This window comes from Anabrus simplex, chromosome 4 (assembly GCF_040414725.1).
Source record: "Anabrus simplex isolate iqAnaSimp1 chromosome 4, ASM4041472v1, whole genome shotgun sequence".
Taxonomy (NCBI): domain Eukaryota; kingdom Metazoa; phylum Arthropoda; class Insecta; order Orthoptera; family Tettigoniidae; genus Anabrus; species Anabrus simplex.
The window spans coordinates 90,017,983-90,036,060 of record NC_090268.1 but is presented as its reverse complement, the minus strand read 5'-3'; the positions used below and the strand labels follow the sequence as shown (position 1 = coordinate 90,036,060).

Sequence of the window (18,078 nt, the reverse complement as noted above, 5' to 3'; positions counted from 1 at the left end):
AGGGAGTTAAAAACAATGAAAGTCCAAGAGAGCACGGAGAGTAATGCATCAGGATTCAGAAGAAGGAACGCATCCAGACAGCAATAAGACTCTTATTGCATTTGATTTGATGAAGACTTTACCGACACTGGTATTTACAACAAGTATCTGTTACTGGACGAGGAAATTGTGGATGTACTGCCTTGGAATACATGGCTTTTGAACCAACAAAGCTTCCATGTATGTATGGAGTGAATGCAAAGTATCCCGAGGACCACATGATATTGGATTGGGCCTCCTACTGATTATGTACTCAGATCAATGTGGTGGCCAAAATCGTAATATAAAAATTGCCTTACTGTGTCAATTCATGGTTCCTCATCCAAATTTCACACTGGAAGAAAACCACCATAAATGCTTAATCAGTAAGCATTTAAACCTAGTGTGACTGGGAATTCAGTTTCATCGTAGAAAACAAGAAATTTCACCCTAAAATATATACTCTTTCTGACTAGATGAATGTCATGAAGACAGTACCCATTCATCGACATACCGATGACAAGGAATGTAAATTCCAATCCATGATGTATCACTGAGTAGAAAATGTTAACACCCAACATAATTGTGATAGACTTAGGATGATTAGGGCACAAGTTTAGACGGAAAATTTTGAAAATTACAAGATGTATGTCAGGTTTTATACTGTAATTAGTTATCAGTGTTGCTAGGCAGATAAATTAGTTTGCAATAAATATCATCAATAATATAACAGCTGTAAAGTTAAACCTTTCTTCAGTTTCCCAGTTACTCCTTGGGTTGCTGGAGTCACCCTGGCTCATTTTGATTTTGGCCGGAGTTTAGTTTAAGACCGGATGCCCTTCCTGGCACCATGAAAATCTTGACCTAGGATCGACCAGGAATCAAACATCTGCCTTCCGGGTGGGAAGCCAACAGCTAAACCACTGAGCTAATGATGATTATTATTATTATCATATGGCATTTAAAAGCATAATGTGTAAAAATATACAATGAACATATAAATTAAAATACAGAAGTAATAAAACTAGAATGTTCAGCTTCGACAACCAGTCCACTGCACTTGGTGTCAATTCGAGCAGAGCCCGTAAACCGTCCATAAATGCTGACAGTGGACAGATCTAACAACATGAGGCAATGACTGCTTCTCAGCACCACACTCACACGCAGTACTTTCACAATACCCCCACTTTTTCATCATATATCGGCACCTGCCATGGCCTGTTCTGAAATGGTTGAGTTTTGACCATTCATACTGAGGAAGATCGAAATCTGGCACTTTCTTCGTTGGGTCTTTAATCAGAAAGGTGTTGCTGGGTGGACATTGTTCCCATCGCTGTCTCCATTCTGCTGTTACACTTAATTTTTCATAGGAGTGTAGATCAGTCTAGAGTGGATTCCGGGATTTTAACCTCATCACAGGTGGGTCTCGTAAGGCATTGAACAAAGAGTGAGTTCCTGTGTGCAAAGGTCTTCTTGACCAACTGTACTTTTGCTGATTTTCTCCTCAGATTTGGAGGAGCAATGTTTGCTAAAACAGGCAGCCACTGAGTAGGAGTGGACATCACTGTACAAGTAACAACTCTCATGGTTTCATTGAGCTGTACATCAATCTTGCTCGAATGTACGCTGTTTTCCCACACAGGAGCGCAGTACTCACCAGCCGAGTATGCTAGAGAAAGTGAAGCAGATATACAATAACAAAGTTTTTTTATGAATCCACCTGTTCAATACATTATAATGTTGTCACATTTAAAATATCTTCATTGATTTTGAGATTCAATTATCTATTCTTTTTGTTTGTATTAGCCTGGTTGGCTATTTCATTGCAAACATGAGATTAGTCACTTGGAAAGTGAAGCAGTGCGAAGAGTGTTTGCATCTGCACCCCAGTTGCTGCCCGCTAGTTTATGCAGCACATTTACTCTTGTATTCAGCTTCTTTGACAGATTCAAGCAATGCTGTTTGAACGACAAGGATCGATCCAGTGTGACATCCAGATATTTTGGGAAGAAGTTGTGGGAGACTTCTGTTCCATGAAAAACCACATGTAGCTTCCGATTAGCTTCCATGTAATGCAAGTGGAATGCTGTTACTTCTGTTTTACTAGGATTTGGCTGGAGTCTCCATTTGTGAAAATAATGACACATGTTAGCTAGGTCCTCTGTAACTACATCCTCACAGTGTGTCAAATCCGTACTCTGGGTAATTAAAGCTAGATCGTCTGCAAACTGTATCTGGTTTGAAGTTGTTCTTGGCAGGTCATGGATGTAAACACTGAATAAAATGGGAGATAATGCTAACCCTTGGAGTAAACCATTATTTAGAGGTCTCCACCTGCTTCTTTCACCGTTCAGAAATACAGCAAGTCGACGGTTGGATAACATGTTGTTTAGTAAGCATGCTAGCTTCTGACAAGGGATGACTTGAACAAACTTGAGCAACAGTCCCTCTCTCCAGACCGTATCACAGGCTGAAGTAAGGTCGAAAAAAGCTGCAGCAGTCTTCAGTCTTTTCTGGAATCCTGCTTCAATCTGTGTTGTCAGTGTCAACACCTGATCATAACAACTACGATTCTTTCTGAAACCCTTTGTTCAATCAGGATGACTCTTTCTATTGCTTCCTGGATACGGTTAAGTATCATTCTTTCGAGCATCTTGTAGATTACGCTGAGGAGTGAAAGTGGTCGATAATGTGAAGCATCAGTTTCTTCCTTTCCTGGTTTCAAGACTGCAATTACTTTGGCCTGTTTTAACAACTTAGGTAATTTACCAGTTCATAGAATTTCATTGAAGAAGTTGACTAGCCAATGTTTTGTACCAGGGCCTATGGCCTTCAGAAACTCAGGATAGATTTCATCCAGACCAGCAGCTTTATTTATCTTTATCTTGTATAGAGCCTTGTCCAGTTCTTCAGTATTGAAGTCACAGGAATACTCCGGATGGGATGTCAACTGTGATCCTCTCGTTCTTAGTTGCTTCTTAAAACTCCTTGCGTGCACCTTATTCATCTTCGCTCTAGAGATTTGTGTCAGTCTGGAGGGAATGGTGTTTGGGTTCATTGGCCAACTTCTGCGTTTCATGGTAGGGTCACTACCCAGTTTTCTTATGAGGTTCCAGGCTTTACGACTAGAGTGTGTGAATCACAAAAGTAATTTAATAGAATCCACCTTTTCAATACATAACTGTTGCACATAGGTTATGTTACAACATTTTAATTATAATGATACCGGTTTTGACACGTATACAATGTCATCATCAGCCATAGATAAAACCAAGCAAGTGAATAGATTTGCACATAGCAACAAGACACACAGACTAGATAAAATTCGTAAAATGTCACATTTAAAATAGTTATTGTAAAATGTCTAGAGATAGCTACGTGTTAGCAGCATATTAGTCTTGTACATGAGCTGAGGCATTTTCTGTGAATTTTTGCTTTGATACAATAAAAAAAAATTTTTGTGAACACGTTAAAAGCTTGTTCATAATGCGGCACTGAGGAATAGTTTAGTCACTGCTGGTGGCATGGTCTTCTTAATTTGAAGTTGTGCTGTGAGCATTAGAATGTACGTGTAGGTCCTATTGTATTGTGCAGGACCGAGGTTCCTCGGTTCAAGCGGAACGTAAAACCTAAAGAAAACAGAGAGCTGATTTGAGTGTGGAGTTCTGTAGAGGGCAAGTCAAATGAAGAATGGATATAGAGAATCAAAGGATGGAGACTCACCTTGCTGCAGCGTGCCGGGAAGCTTATACTGTGGAGAGGAGTTGACAACTGATGCAGGTTTGCGAGTAAAGGTGGTTAGGGGAGGGGAGGACAGGAAGGGAGGGGCTTGGAGAGGAAACGCCTACGGGGGAGGTGTTGGGGGGTGGGTCTGGAGGGCTATGTGGTGGGAACGTGTAGCAAGGTAGGGTGTTATGTAATGCGTGGAAGATTGAACGCTTTATCGTAAACTTAACATGTTTAAGAACTGTAATAAGGAAGCCGTAAAGAATATTGGATTTCTCGAAAATTTCATTTAAGTTTAAATTAGGGTTAAAAAACTGATCAAGGTGTATAAAGCAATTCTCGGTGACGTCCAGGAGAGGGCCTTTTCCTAATGTTCTAAGGATCTCCAAGTCTTGGTGTATTGTAGTAAAAGTATGTTTTGCGTCATGCATATTCAAATTCAACTTCAAATTAAGAAGACCATGCCACCAGCAGTGACCGAACTATTTCTCAGTGCCGTATTATGAACAAGCTTTTAACGTGTTCACAAAAAAAATTTATCATATGAAAGCAAAAATTCACAGAAAGTGCCTCAGCTCATGTACAAGACTAATACACCGCTAATGCGTAGCTATCTCTAGACATTTTACAATAACTATTTTAAATGTGACATTTTACGAATTTTATCTAGTCTGTGTGTCTTGTTGCTATGTGCAAATCTATTCCCTTGCTTGGTTTTATCTATGGCTGATGATGACATTGTATACGTGTCGAAACCAGTACCATTATAATTAAAATGTTGTAACATAACCTATGTGCAACAGTTATGTATTGAAAAGGTGGATTCTATTATATTAAATTACTTTTGTGATTCTCGGTTCAATACGGAACGGCCATGAAGTTTATAACTTTAGATAACTTTAGAGTGTGTGAAGTCCATCTCTGCTGTAGTTCTGTGCCACTTCTCTCTCCTAGATTTATTTAGAGCCCTTAGCAACTCATCAGCTGTTGTTATATTAGGAGAGTTCTGAGATTCAGTGCAGAGCTGATAACATTATTCTGACCATCCTGGTATATACGTCTTACAATATCCCCGGGGAAGGAACTTCCAAGCATTAGCTTTTATGGCGTTGACAAATCTACTGTAATTTTCAAGGACTGGTCGTATCCACTGCACAGTGTTATCAAGCCCTTTTGCAAATTTATCCCACTTTGCTAGTTGAAAATTCCAACGAGGTTGTGGTACTGAAGACATAAGAGGGATTTCAGTGCCATAGTGAATAACATTGATGACCTTTCATTATACCAGGTGTTGATTCTCAGGAGTTAACTGTGACACTATGCACAGGTCAGGAGAATAATCCTTTTGCCATCTCCCAGAATGAAATGCGCTAGGATGTTTAGCATTGTGGATGAGTTGTAGGGAGTTTGCTTCAATCCAGTTATTTAGGCTGGACCCATTGTCATCTTCGAATTCATATCCCCATGCTGGGCTGTGACTATTGAAATCTCCGAAGCACAAAACAGGGCAATCAAAAACTTTAATGAACGGCTGGACCAACTGGCTCCTGGTGGTTTATAGACATTCACAGGGATGCCTGAAATTTCCACTGCCAGGACAAAGATATCTGTTGAGCTGTCTTCATAAACAACTTTAAAATCAATTAACTGGGATCTGATGTAAGTTGCGATCCCATAACGTTCATCACAGATTGCCCCAGCAAGATTGCAACCACCTATTTTTTCTCTTCTGAAGAGATCTTCACTGTCACTGGTGTGCATTTCCTGTAGTGCTATCAAATCCACGTTGTTCTCCAGCATAAGACGTGACAAATACTGACTCTTTGGTGGTGATACTGATTCAATATTTAAGTGACAAATGCGGAGATTGTTACCAAGTCTGATCGACATGTGTTACTGGACATAGTACTTGTTATCATCTGCTTGTTGCTGTGAAGCAACGCCTTCGTGGAAGAATCAGCTGGTGTACCACTGTTGCCCAGGGAACACCCGAATGCCTTATCTAGCACTCTTCAGGGAGGCTCCTTCAGTGTTCCCCAGCTAATGATCATATGCCACTTGTAAGTAAAACTATATTGAACTAACTAACATGTCTTTAATTTTACCCAAAGTAAGATTTGGCACTGGCCATTACCGTCATGAAAATCCAGTGGGATAGTCCATCACCCGCTCCACTTGTAATTTTTTAATTGTAATTTATGTATTCTTTCTTGTAATATTCATTTCAATCATGAGGGGAATCAACTTGGTTTACTTGAACAAATTATTCCATATGTTCAAATACTGGGTCTTTCAATGTCTGGATATAATTCTTCAGCACACTGGTAAAGAACTACTGTGACCGTATCGTCACATTGAATATTTATTCGGAAATTAATATGTGGAAAGTGTATATGCTTGGAGTTTCTTTGTCAGGACAGGAACGCAGTTTCATCATATTGTGTAACATCTTCGCCAGCGTGGCGCCTAACTCATGCAGATTATGGTTTATAAAACGCCCAAAGTGAGTGAACATGATGAGGGAAGACAAGGACGAAAAATAGTTTCTGCTGACTCCGCCCCTAAAACAAATGCCGACTCACAGTAGAGCCAACTTGAGGAGGTGATTTTAGAAGTACTTTTGGGATAATAACGCTTCAAAATTACATAATATTATTTATGAAATTACATCTTAAAGAAATTACATAAGCTGTTGTAGCGTCCTAACGCTAGCTGTGAAGCAGACAGCCAATAGGGATTCCACGCTAGACTCTTGATTTAGACGGCCGAATTACTATTAAACCACTAATCGTTTTGCATTCCACACAACATCTAGTATTAGTGATTGGTGAGGCACACAATCCGCCGCATTGCTGATTTCCATAAACCAAGTGGATCTGGAGATCTCAAAGTTGGAGCGGGGACAGTACCTCTGTCCAACCCCCACCTCCATGTGAGACCATAATACATGCTCGCACTTCTCAGGGTAGTCAGTTAGTCAACAGGCAGTCTATGAGGTGACCAGACGGTTGTTTTGTGGTCAGACTTTAATGTTCTTTGTGTAGAAAAAGTGGATATAAATGGGAGTGCAAATATGTATAATTTCTCATCGAATTGTCAGTAGAGAACTTACCTGAGCGATAGTGCTGTGTGAAGTACGGATCGTTCGCGACACGCCACGTAATTACGTGAACTACGTTGTATGTTCACATCGCGAAATTGTGACGCTGTGATGTACCAAATATCGGACGGAGGAAACTATTCTTCAATTAATCTCCCATGGTAGAGAGAGAATCCGTGGTGTGTGTGAGAGTAATTTGAAATTTTGTGAAGGTAGACATGTAAAAGGGTAGCACGAAAGTCCGTGTAATATAATATAAACAGAATTCCAGGACTAAGTTATCGTGCTGAATGACGGCGTAATTGTAGTTAAGTACAGAGAAACAGACGTACGAGACAGGTTTTTAAAACAAATATAGGAACCAAATGTCACGTTAATTCAGATTAATAAATTATTACAGTGACGAAACCGTGATTTCTGTACCAGCTTTGTCTGACTGAGGTAGTCTAGTGTGTCCGGTATCAAATTAACAAATATGCAACTTTCATTCTGCGAAAGATCGCAATCATACTGATAAAAGGAGAATTTTGACTGTGACGTGTGAAGAATTCTCTGTGAAAATCAGTGTGAATAGTATCTTTCCAGTGTTCACGACTCCAAGACCATGGATTATTCAAGAGTCATCGAGGGACGTCTGAAACCCGTGACGTCAGCGACATGGAGTAAACACATCATGCGGGTCCCTTGGGGACTCGGACTATGGAGGACCCATCAAAAGCTGTTGAGTACCATGTTATGACTTTGTAATGCTAATATTCCCTTTGTAAATAGGTAGAAATGTAAGGATAGGGTTAAGATAATTTATAGTATTGAATTGTCAGATTAGTTCACTTAGAGTGGTCAGTAGGATCCCTTTTAAATTTAACTACTTGAGGTTATTCAGGAAGGAAACAAATAAGGATATTTGCATGCATTTTTTTTGGCCCAATTTATTTAATTGCATGAGCATGTTTTGGGGTTATTCGTGCTTACGAGTGCTGTCAGAGGAAAAGGGGGGAAGAGAGTATTGAATTTTGGTGAGTTAAGGAAGTAGCGTTCCTCTGAGTGATTATTCAAGATGAGTCAGGATAATATGATGATAAGAGTCTTCACCACTGTCTTTAAATAGTATTTTTAATGTGGGATAGTCAGAGCACTCTCTTTCTAATATAAAGTGGTAGAATTTATTGCATGTTAGGATAAGACGTGGCCATATCTAATGTGTGTGTAAAGAGTTCATTGTGCCCAGGTTCGAATATCCACCCTCCTATCAGTAGCTAGGCTCCTGTGTAAAATTTTGTTTGTTTGTAGTTGTTTTGTACTTTTATTTTAATAAGTTAATTTGGTTGGATATTAAATGCCGATTTACTGAATGTAGTTTCAATTCATATCAGGCACACATTCTCATCTCTTTGGCTTGAGATAATAGTAAATTTTAGCTTGTGAGCTAGTGGAAATTGTGGTTAACTCTGCGGTGAAAGGAACGGTGTCTGAACTCCGGCCTTCTGTAAAGTCGAGAAAATATGAAGTGATATAGCGGCATGATTTTGAGAGATATTTATAGGATTTGATGAACGCCCGAGCTGATTTTAGCATGTTTATAAGTGCATCAACATTATTGCGTGGATATAATGAGCCCCTGACCATGCATTGAGAATGCGTTAATTTGTGAAGTTTGTTTCAAGTAGGTTATTGTCCCGTCTGGAGGGCATTTGTCCCATGAGATTTATGGCAGGCGACCCGAGGGGTTGCAGCTTTTGAGAGAAAGACAGGCGAGTCGAGATCTCTACGCCGGTTAGCAAGGAAATGAAGGTTTTTCAGACAATGTGTTCTTCTGTTAGTAGGAGATTTTTTAAATTTGATTACCATATTCGCAACAAGCTATGTCGAAATTAATGTAGGAACATTTAACTGTTACCCCCTAATGGATGCGGTAGATAGGGTTTTGTTTTTCAGGACACCTGATAATGGAAGGAACCGAGGTCACCACTTCGAACCTTGGCGGCACGATGAGAAGTGTTAGTCACACAGCAGCGTACAATAATAAAACAAAATGCAGCCATTATTTGTGTTATATGTGTTTTTCTTTTCCAGGTGGTAGAAGTGTGTGAACATGATGTTTAGATAATTATTGATTTATTGAAGCTAGATTTTGTGAGAATCCATTGATAGTTTGGTTAAGTGAAAGGGTTTAGACCCTTATGACGTGTACAGTTGGTTCATCAAATGAGGTGGTTCGTAATCACCAGAATTTTGTTCACTTTTATTATCTGTGGGATTATGTTGTAATTCCGTAGAATTTGCATATTGTTTTTCTAATTTCATATATTTTTTTATATATAATCTATCATGCTATATTTAAATTAGGCAGCCACTCTAAGACTAATCTCAGAGTAAATCAGTGTTTTGAATATGTAAATTGGGAGTCAAACCCAGGGAATATTTCGCATTCGCAAGGTCGTAACTTATCACCGTAAATAGTCAAATGTTTTATTATGATGAAGTTTAGAAGGGTAAAATTATTTTTGTGTCATATTCAACAGCCGGAATGAAACGTAGGTTTGATCAACAACAAAACCAGTTTTACAAAGTTAAAACTTAGAATGGTAATTCAACCTTCTTCAAATTATTTGAATCAAGTGAAGGAACACTCATGTGCTTAATTAAAATATGTATGGATTGTTTAGTCAGTAAGTAAAATTTGACACCGTAATTTCAATAATCCACATAGAGACACTTGTGAAGATGTGGACAGAAAGTTGACTTAATTCATAGCATGGAATTGATTTCCCATTGCTTTATTGAGAGTCAAATGTATCTTTGAAGATTAATGAATTTAATCACCAAGATTGTAGAGTGTAAAGTATGTTTCAATGAGAGCTAATTAAACCTTTAGAAAAATTTATTTGTGCCTATCATTGCCGGTATTAGCATCCTTACCTCTTCCGTTCAGTTTATGCCTATAAGTTAGATTTAAGTTGGTTGTAATTCGTAGCTGCGGACGCACCATGGCCATGAGGGGCTCGTGCTCATATTTTGGAACGGAAGGGTAGCGGTTGACCTCGCTATGTCACATAGGGCATTTGTAATCTCATATGTTCGGATTAGTCATTTCAATCCAAAACGAGGCGGCATTTGTCACTAGACAGAAAAGGTCCCTAGACTGTTAACTACTGTGGTGCGTGGTCCCATGTGTTCATGACCCGGTCGGGGTAAATTTGTGTCATCACATGGTCCCATGAGCTATGGGGATTGATGGGAACGGTCCCACTACAAAAACACCAGGACTTTCCTGGAAAATCCCAATGTCTGGGATCATTAGAATAGGAACACATAAGAGGATAAACAAAATGACAGGTCAGCATTGGAAAAGGGAGCAACAGAAAAGGAAGATAAGGACAAACATAGAAATAGAAAAGGACAAGGACAATCTCTACGTTTTCTTGTATTCCTACCTTCAAACAGATATAATTGAAATTGACGAGACGATAGCCTAAATTAAATCAATTTCTTCTTAGCCCCCTACCCCCTGTGGGTGGGGGATGCAGATGAAAAATAACACCCGCGGTATCCCTTGCCTGTCGTGAGAGGCGATTAAAAGGGGCCCCAGGGGCTCTGAACTTTGGAGCATGGGTTGGCAACTATGAGCCCTTGGCTGAGTCCTGGCATTACTTCCAATTACTTGTGCCAGGCTCCTGATTTTCATCTATCCTGTCCGACCTCCCTTCGTCAACTCTTATTCTCTTCCGACCCTGGCGGTATTATAGCACCCAAGGCAGAGGGAGTCTTTCATTCTCACGCCCTTCGTGGCCCTTGCCTTCCTTCGGCCGATACCTTCACTTTTTGAAGTGTTGGATCCCTTCCATTTTTCCTCTCTGATTAGTATTATATAGAGGATAGTTGCCTAGTTGTACTTTCTCTTAAAACAATAATCACCATCACCACCTCTGGCTAGTGACAGTACCATTGGACTAGATTAGATACATGGCTAGTGACAAGACAATTGGACTAGAGACAAGGAAAAGCGGTATGGGGGGCCTAAGCGCCCAGGATAGTACTGCGAAGCAGCCCGCTGGCTTCTAGTATCCCCTGTGATAGTACTGTACAGTTACAAGAACATAAGGGAATATAATGCCATGATATGTCACTCTGCATCTTCATTATTTTCACAGAATGTGGTAGCAGTCGGCCACACATGATGCAAGCTCTATCCGAGACAATAGAAAATGCCCCAGCCAATAGGGACACAGGAAATGGCCGCATCTCAGAGAGCGACATAGTGTTGATTTTGATTTTTCTATGTAAGAATAATTCTACGGGTAGGTTGGTGAGCTCCTGGAAAACACGAAGTAAGGATCTCACCCCTCATCTATTTAAAGAATCATTTCACATCATTTCTGGATGCTTTTTACCTTCCTGGAAATGCAAACAAGCCACCCCCTGGTGTAGAGGTAGCTGTGCTTGCCTCTTCCCTGCACACCCCAGGTTCAATTCCCAGCTAGGTCCGGGATTTTTAAGTGGATCTGAGACCAGGCTCAAGGTCCACTCTGCATGTGTGATTATAATTGAGGAGCCATATGATCACAAGATATTAGAATCATTCCGTATTGACGGTTTTCACTTTACAAATGAGCCGGAACATGTTTGAATTTGATTACTCCATCTAATGATGGAATTATATGATGTATTGAACTAGGAGGATACAATTAATTTTTACCTTTATAAAGTGAGCCATATGATGGCGAGGTGGCAGCCCTGATCGAGAAAACTAAGAATAACGGCTGAGAGGATTCATATTTTTTATATTTTATACAAAACCTTTTAAGATTCTTTTTAATATAGTCCTATTTTAACAATGTATAGTTCAATCAGGTGCCTGATTTTATTTTTAGGGTCAAATCATGGCTGATGATGTCTACATAATTAAGGCAAAACATGTACCACATTTTTAAATAATATGTCAGCGAACAATTTATTATTACATGTCCTAATTGTTTGTGTTTAATGTACTGATTAGGTGGATAAAATAATGAAATAACTTATCGTTATTATATAAAGGATTCATCATGCCGACTGCATAAACAACTCGTAATCTGCAGGCTTCCGGCTGTCGCTTGGTAGGTCATGACACATTGGGGCTGTTGCACCACTGGGTTTGGGTTTTCAAAAAAATGCAAACTACCTACGAAAGTGTACCCTCTTTTCATATACGCAAAACACATCACACTACCAATCACCACAGAAACACATGAAGGTGCACAACAGTACTGGTGTCAGGAAATACATCTGGCCGTAAAACAAGACAAAATTGACATGAAGTGCAGACCCCAATAAACTGGATTAAAGGTACGGAATAAGTGGAGCTCAACATTACAGAGCACGAATGTGGTGCCTCATGATTAGGGTTTGATATTTTAGGCATTTGCGATAAACACAAAAGAATATGGAAAACTTTATCAGTGTATGTACCTTCATCTTATTTGACCCCTATAAGTGGATTTTAGCGATTTCAAATTAGCGATAAAATGCTAAATTGGTTCAAAATGCAAATTTATACAATTTATGCTAAACAAATCGGAAATTCTCGGTTTTACGCAAAATAAGCATATAACTTTTTCAAAACGATGCATTTTTCTTAAAAATAAGATACATGTTGTTATTTATTTCAGGGGAAAGAATTATTACAGCACCTTAAATGTTTCAATGTGTGGAATAACTTTCAATGGCCAAAGAGCAGTGCAAAGAACAACCAAACAAACAGCTTAATACACTTTCAACCACACGCGTTCATTCACTTGGTTCACCCTTGATCATAGTCTGTTACTCTTGACATAGGTGTTGAGTATTAGTTCTGTTTTAAAGTATGGTACTGATTTATTGTCTGGTAGCCATGGGTAGAAGCGAAGTGGTGATCAAACAGCATGCCAAAAGATACAAATCGGAATCCTTTTATGTAAGCGATACAGATATGCTGATGTGCCGACTTTGCAATCAAAGACTTGAAAGGAAGAATAAAGATGTTTTGGATAACCAATGCAAGAGCAGAAACCATGTGCTACTAAAGGAGCGATTTTTTTCCCAACCAGCATGTGAACAGCGTGGCGTCAAATGGCAAGCCACAACAGCAGAAATGGATAGAAAGGCAAAAAGAGCAAAAAGCGGGGAAACAGACGTTCATTGAGGATACTATGAAGATGTGTGTTGTGTTAATAATGTTAATACAGTAGAACCTCGATAATTCGAAATCGGTTAATTCAAAATCCCGCCTAATTCGAAGAAGCTCTCGTTCCCGGAAATATGAGATACAGTTTTGCATGTTATTTAAATTGTTTAATTCGAAATACGGATAATTCGTAATTCGAAGTACAATGTCAGCCCCATTACCAAAATTCAGACTTTTAATTTGAAATTGCCTCTACAGTTTAAAACAATAGTATGTTACAGAGTAATTTCAACTCGAAATTTATTCGCGTCATAATAGAACGTCATAATAGAGCGTCTGAAGAAGTACTGGGAGGACCGCAAAGCCCGAACAATCCCTTCAAAGAGACCTGAACGACGGACTGACTAAAGTGATCCTATGTGGTCATAAAAGAAGAAGAAGAAGAAGAACGCTTGTTACAGAACGTGGAGTGGTAGCTTTCCGCACTTACTTCGGTGGGTCTACAGTGCGCTTGATGATTGCTAAATTGAATGAAATCGGAATTCTTTTGTATTCAATCCTTTAAGGAACGCCGTAATATCACGCAACAGGCAGTGTGCGGAAAAACAGAATGCGCGAACAATGGCGATGACGACAGTTGATGAAAAAACGTGGCTCATATAATAAATTCGTAGGCACTGAACAATATTGTCATTGTCGACGAAACTACATTGCTTTATTTTAATGCAAGCCCAAACGGTCTTATGCTTTTAAAGGAGAAAGTGCCAGCCGGAGAATCGTACAATGGAATGGGGGTCATTGTAGTGCGTTGCAATGCACATGGAAGCAAGAAACTTTATCCCTCGTCATAGGAAAGTCGATAAGCCACAATGTTATAAGGACATCGGGCATTTTCCATGCCAGTAGAAAGCATCTAAAAATGCAAACGGTACAGAAATACAAAAAATAATGCATTTGCACAGGGGAACCAGCATAATTTATCCTCGTCTTCGAATTGTGTGATTTTTTTCTTTCGTTGCGTGAGGTTATGTTTGTCAGTGATTTATCCGTTGACTGATTTATCGAAGTGCATTATTTGAACATTGTAAATGCACCTTGTTGGACACATTTCGGAAATAGTTCTTTCCATGGCATTTGAAAAGTTTAAACTGTGAATCGAGGTGATTGCATGTATTACTGGGTCTTAGAACACTTTGTGACACGGCAAGTGTTTACATTTCTGAAGTACGAGAAGTACCATGGCGGAAAATCGTACAAGGATAGAGTCATAGGAAGTTCAATTTTAAGGGCATCGGGTACTTCCTGTGTAAATTCAAGGTATCTAAAATGCAAACAGTATAGTAATCCAATGAATAAAGCACTTGCACATGGGAGCCAGCATAAGTTTCTCCTTGTCTTTGAATCGTGCTTTTTTTTTTTTTTTCTTTTTTTTCTTTCTTTTGTTGCATGAGGTTATGTTTGGCAGTGAGATATCCAAGTGCATTATTTGAATACTGTAAATGCACCTTCTTGGATACATTTTGGAAATAGTTCTTTTTCCATGGCATTTGAAAGGTAAAAACTGTGAATCAAGGTTAACTGCATGCAGTAACGGACCTTAGAATATTTTGTAACGCGGTAAGAGTTGGTACTTCTGAATTGCGAATTGGCGGTTAATTCGAAATCACGTAATTCGAAGTCCAATTTTTGAGTCCCAACGACTTCAAATTAACGAGGTTTTACTGTACTTCTTGCAGTCTTATGTTGATGTCTGTCTTATTTTGCATAGTGTATTCAAAACTGTTTGACGAGCAATGTGTGATTAAATAGTATGATTTTATTCCAACTGTTGTGTGCGCAATTTTGCAAATTATGCCTATTTTTAACCAATTTGCTACAAAACGCTAAAATTGACAAGTATAGATGTGACAAAAAGCTCAATTTGAGAATCAAAATGCTAAATCTCTGATTTTTAAATGCTATACTCATGATCTACAATTTGAAGTCAAAATTTTTCCTGCAGTGCACTACACTTCCAAAACTGAAAAACTGAATACAATCTCCAGAGTTAATTATTACATCACTGTCTTGAAATCAAGGCCCATCCATCAGAACCGTGTTGCCAAACTACTTTAGTATGTTGTATGTACCCCATCCTACACATAACCTAACACTTGTAAAACCTTCAATGACTATGTTTAATATATTTTAATTATCTTTTATTACATTTTAAGTGTATTGTACAGTGGATGAGCTTACAGCAAGCAAGTCACCATGCCCAAAGCAGAGACCTCCTGAGGAAGATCACCAAAAGGATTGTCACGTGATGCCACTACACCCTTACGAAGGGTTGGACTAAAAGAGAGTATTGTACAGTATTAAAACCTCAAATACGTATTGTGAATACGTCTAACCTCCAAACCTGTGTAGTCGAAAACTGTAAAAAAAACTCTGTAATATTCATATACTGGGAATAATCCACTAACATTCTATTACATATGGAGGTTTCTGGAAAATTACTGTAATGATTTATTATCCAGATACATGTATAAACATGTGTTTATAAACCGCAATCAAACATTCGATCTACCTGTATTCAAATCAAGAGGCCAATCGATCGATTATTTCTTGTGTGTCCGGATGTGCTCCATTTAGAGTGTTGCAAGAACATTTCCAGAAATCAATATTTCTAGACTTTTTGTCGATCAGTATATATTTGTATATCGAGCTGACAGACTTAGAGTCAGTCAGTCAGTCACTGAGACAGTGCAGTAAGAGAATGTAGAGTGTGGGTTAGAGTGGGGTGATATCTGTATTTGACAGAATCGACTTGAGCGAAAGGGTAGTCAGTCTTGCCTTGTGATGGCAAAGTGAATAATCAGTGTGTGGAATGTTGATATCTGTACTTTTCAGAATTGACTGTGTGATGGTGAAGTGAAGAACCAGTTTGAGAACTTGTTGATATCTGTACTTGATAGAATCAATAGTGAATTGCTTCAGTATGTCCTTTGCTGGTGTTATCCGGCTCTACGGCTAAATGGTTAGCGTGCTGGCCTTTGGTCACAGGGGTCCCGGGTTCGATTCCCGGCAGGGTCGGGAATTTTAACCTTAATTGGTTAATTTCGCTGGCACAGGGCCTGGGTGTATGTGTCGTCTTCATCATCATTTCATCCTCATCATGACGTGCAGGTCGCCTACGGCAGTCAAATCAAAAGACCTGCACCTGGCGAGCCGAACTTGTCCTCGGACACTCCCCGCGCTAAAAGCCATACGCCATTTCATTTCATTTTTTACTAGTGTTGTGTATAATTGCGTATAATTGTGTGCTGTTAAGGAATAGACGTAGTGCAATAAAGTGGTTTTATGTAAGGAAGTCAATGTATCTCGCGCGATATTTATTTACACCAAAATAAAATCGCATTGAGAACGATAAGTAAAATTCCTAAACTTTACTTGTTAATTATGAGTATTTTTCTGCCTTTGTTCCCTGTCTATTAAAATTACTTATGACTGTAGCTACATTCTTAGAACATGTACACAATACTGTACATTCAATATGTCTTATTTTTAACTCACCTACGGCAAAGTAAAGTTTCTCTCATTTCCTTCCAAACGAACGGATGTCCTGATGTACTTCTTCATCTCTTTCCAGCTGACAACCCGTCTTAGTGCTCTGAATATAGTTAGTCCACATCCAACTGATGAAATCACCTTTTCTGGTCATAATATTCCTGTAATTATATTAAGTAATTAATTAAAACTTGAGAAAGCACACAACAAAAAGTTATATTTAACACGGTAATTAATACCCCTTGCAAATGATCTTTCTTTACATGACTTTAGATAAACGTATTATATATAGTCAATAAGAAAATCATGACAAGTCTTCATGAAGCTCTCACTACTATGAACAAAATAAGAATCATGGCTGGTGCCATTAAGCACTGCCATTGGCATAATGTAACATCAATCCCATCATAGTTCAAACACTGCGAGATGTTATCACAAACTGCGGCACAATAAAATTTCCTAAACCAATCAGCCATATGGCTGACGCACTCTTATCAACATTTTTTCATGGGAGAAAGAATAAAAAGAAAAACCATATGAGGAGGTAAACGAGACGCAATTTTTACATCTTTAATTGAAAATCTGAAAACTTTCAAGCATATACTGCACTGCTGTCAATCCTACCATAATTTTTACAGAAGAAAGTATAAAAAGAATAAGCATATGAATTATTATGCAAAATGCATATGTTTCATGGTGTGGGTAGTGTAGTCACGTCCTAGTTCGTGAACCATGAGCGACGGCTGAGTAGCCTAGTAAGTGGTCCTGAGAGATGGGATACCAGTTGTTATGGAATGGGAGTGGGCATCTCAGACATATTCTGAGTCATAGCCCTCCTTGTGCTTAGATGGCTAGGGCTGTATAATCCACTGATGGTCCCTAACCCGTTAGAGGAGAGATCCTCACTGGTGCACTGTGATACAAATATTCTGGACTTACTTTGCACATCCCCAGTACTTCATTCTAGAACTACCTTCCTCCACTCTTGTTCTTCACATACTGGTCACCATCTTGGTCAATCACCTCACTCTCCCGCTCCCCTGACGTCAGTTCTATTTCTTGTAAATTCCAGAACAAACCTACATTCATATAAATACATGCCACCTGCCTTACCCAGCAGGTTGAACAAGAGTCCGCTCACTGCTGGATATGTCAGCATGTAATCTTGGACAGAGCTGGTTCTCTGCTCCATCCACTGCAACCATTTTTCAGGTGAGGTATAGAGAGCAAATAATGTGATATATATCTTCTCTTATTATTCCATTCTTCGGTTCTCGATGGAGTTGGGGGAGTCATCGACTTACGGGCCATTATTTTTTATTCTGTGTCAACGTGCTACAGACTTCTGAACTACTGTAGGGCTAATGTTATCATTCAGTACATCTGAACTTTTCCAACCTTTAATGTACTATGGAAATCCTCGTGTGTTTTGGACTCATTACTTTGTGCATCTAACAACAAAATCTTCCAGTCGTGTCTCTTGGTTTCCTAACTTCCCACAATTCCTCACCCTATCCTATATCTTGCTAAACATTTTGGTATC

General features: G+C 39.0%; 1 long non-coding RNA gene across 1 annotated transcript in view; it reads right to left on the bottom strand.

Annotated features, from left to right (window-relative positions):
- Positions 1-18,078, bottom strand: part of LOC137500403 (uncharacterized) — a 65,584-nt gene that overhangs the window by 12,861 nt on the left and 34,645 nt on the right. The window contains exon 4 of the long non-coding RNA XR_011018026.1: positions 16,542-16,696. This is a non-coding gene — a long non-coding RNA (uncharacterized lncRNA). The remainder of the gene's footprint in view (positions 1-16,541; positions 16,697-18,078) is intronic.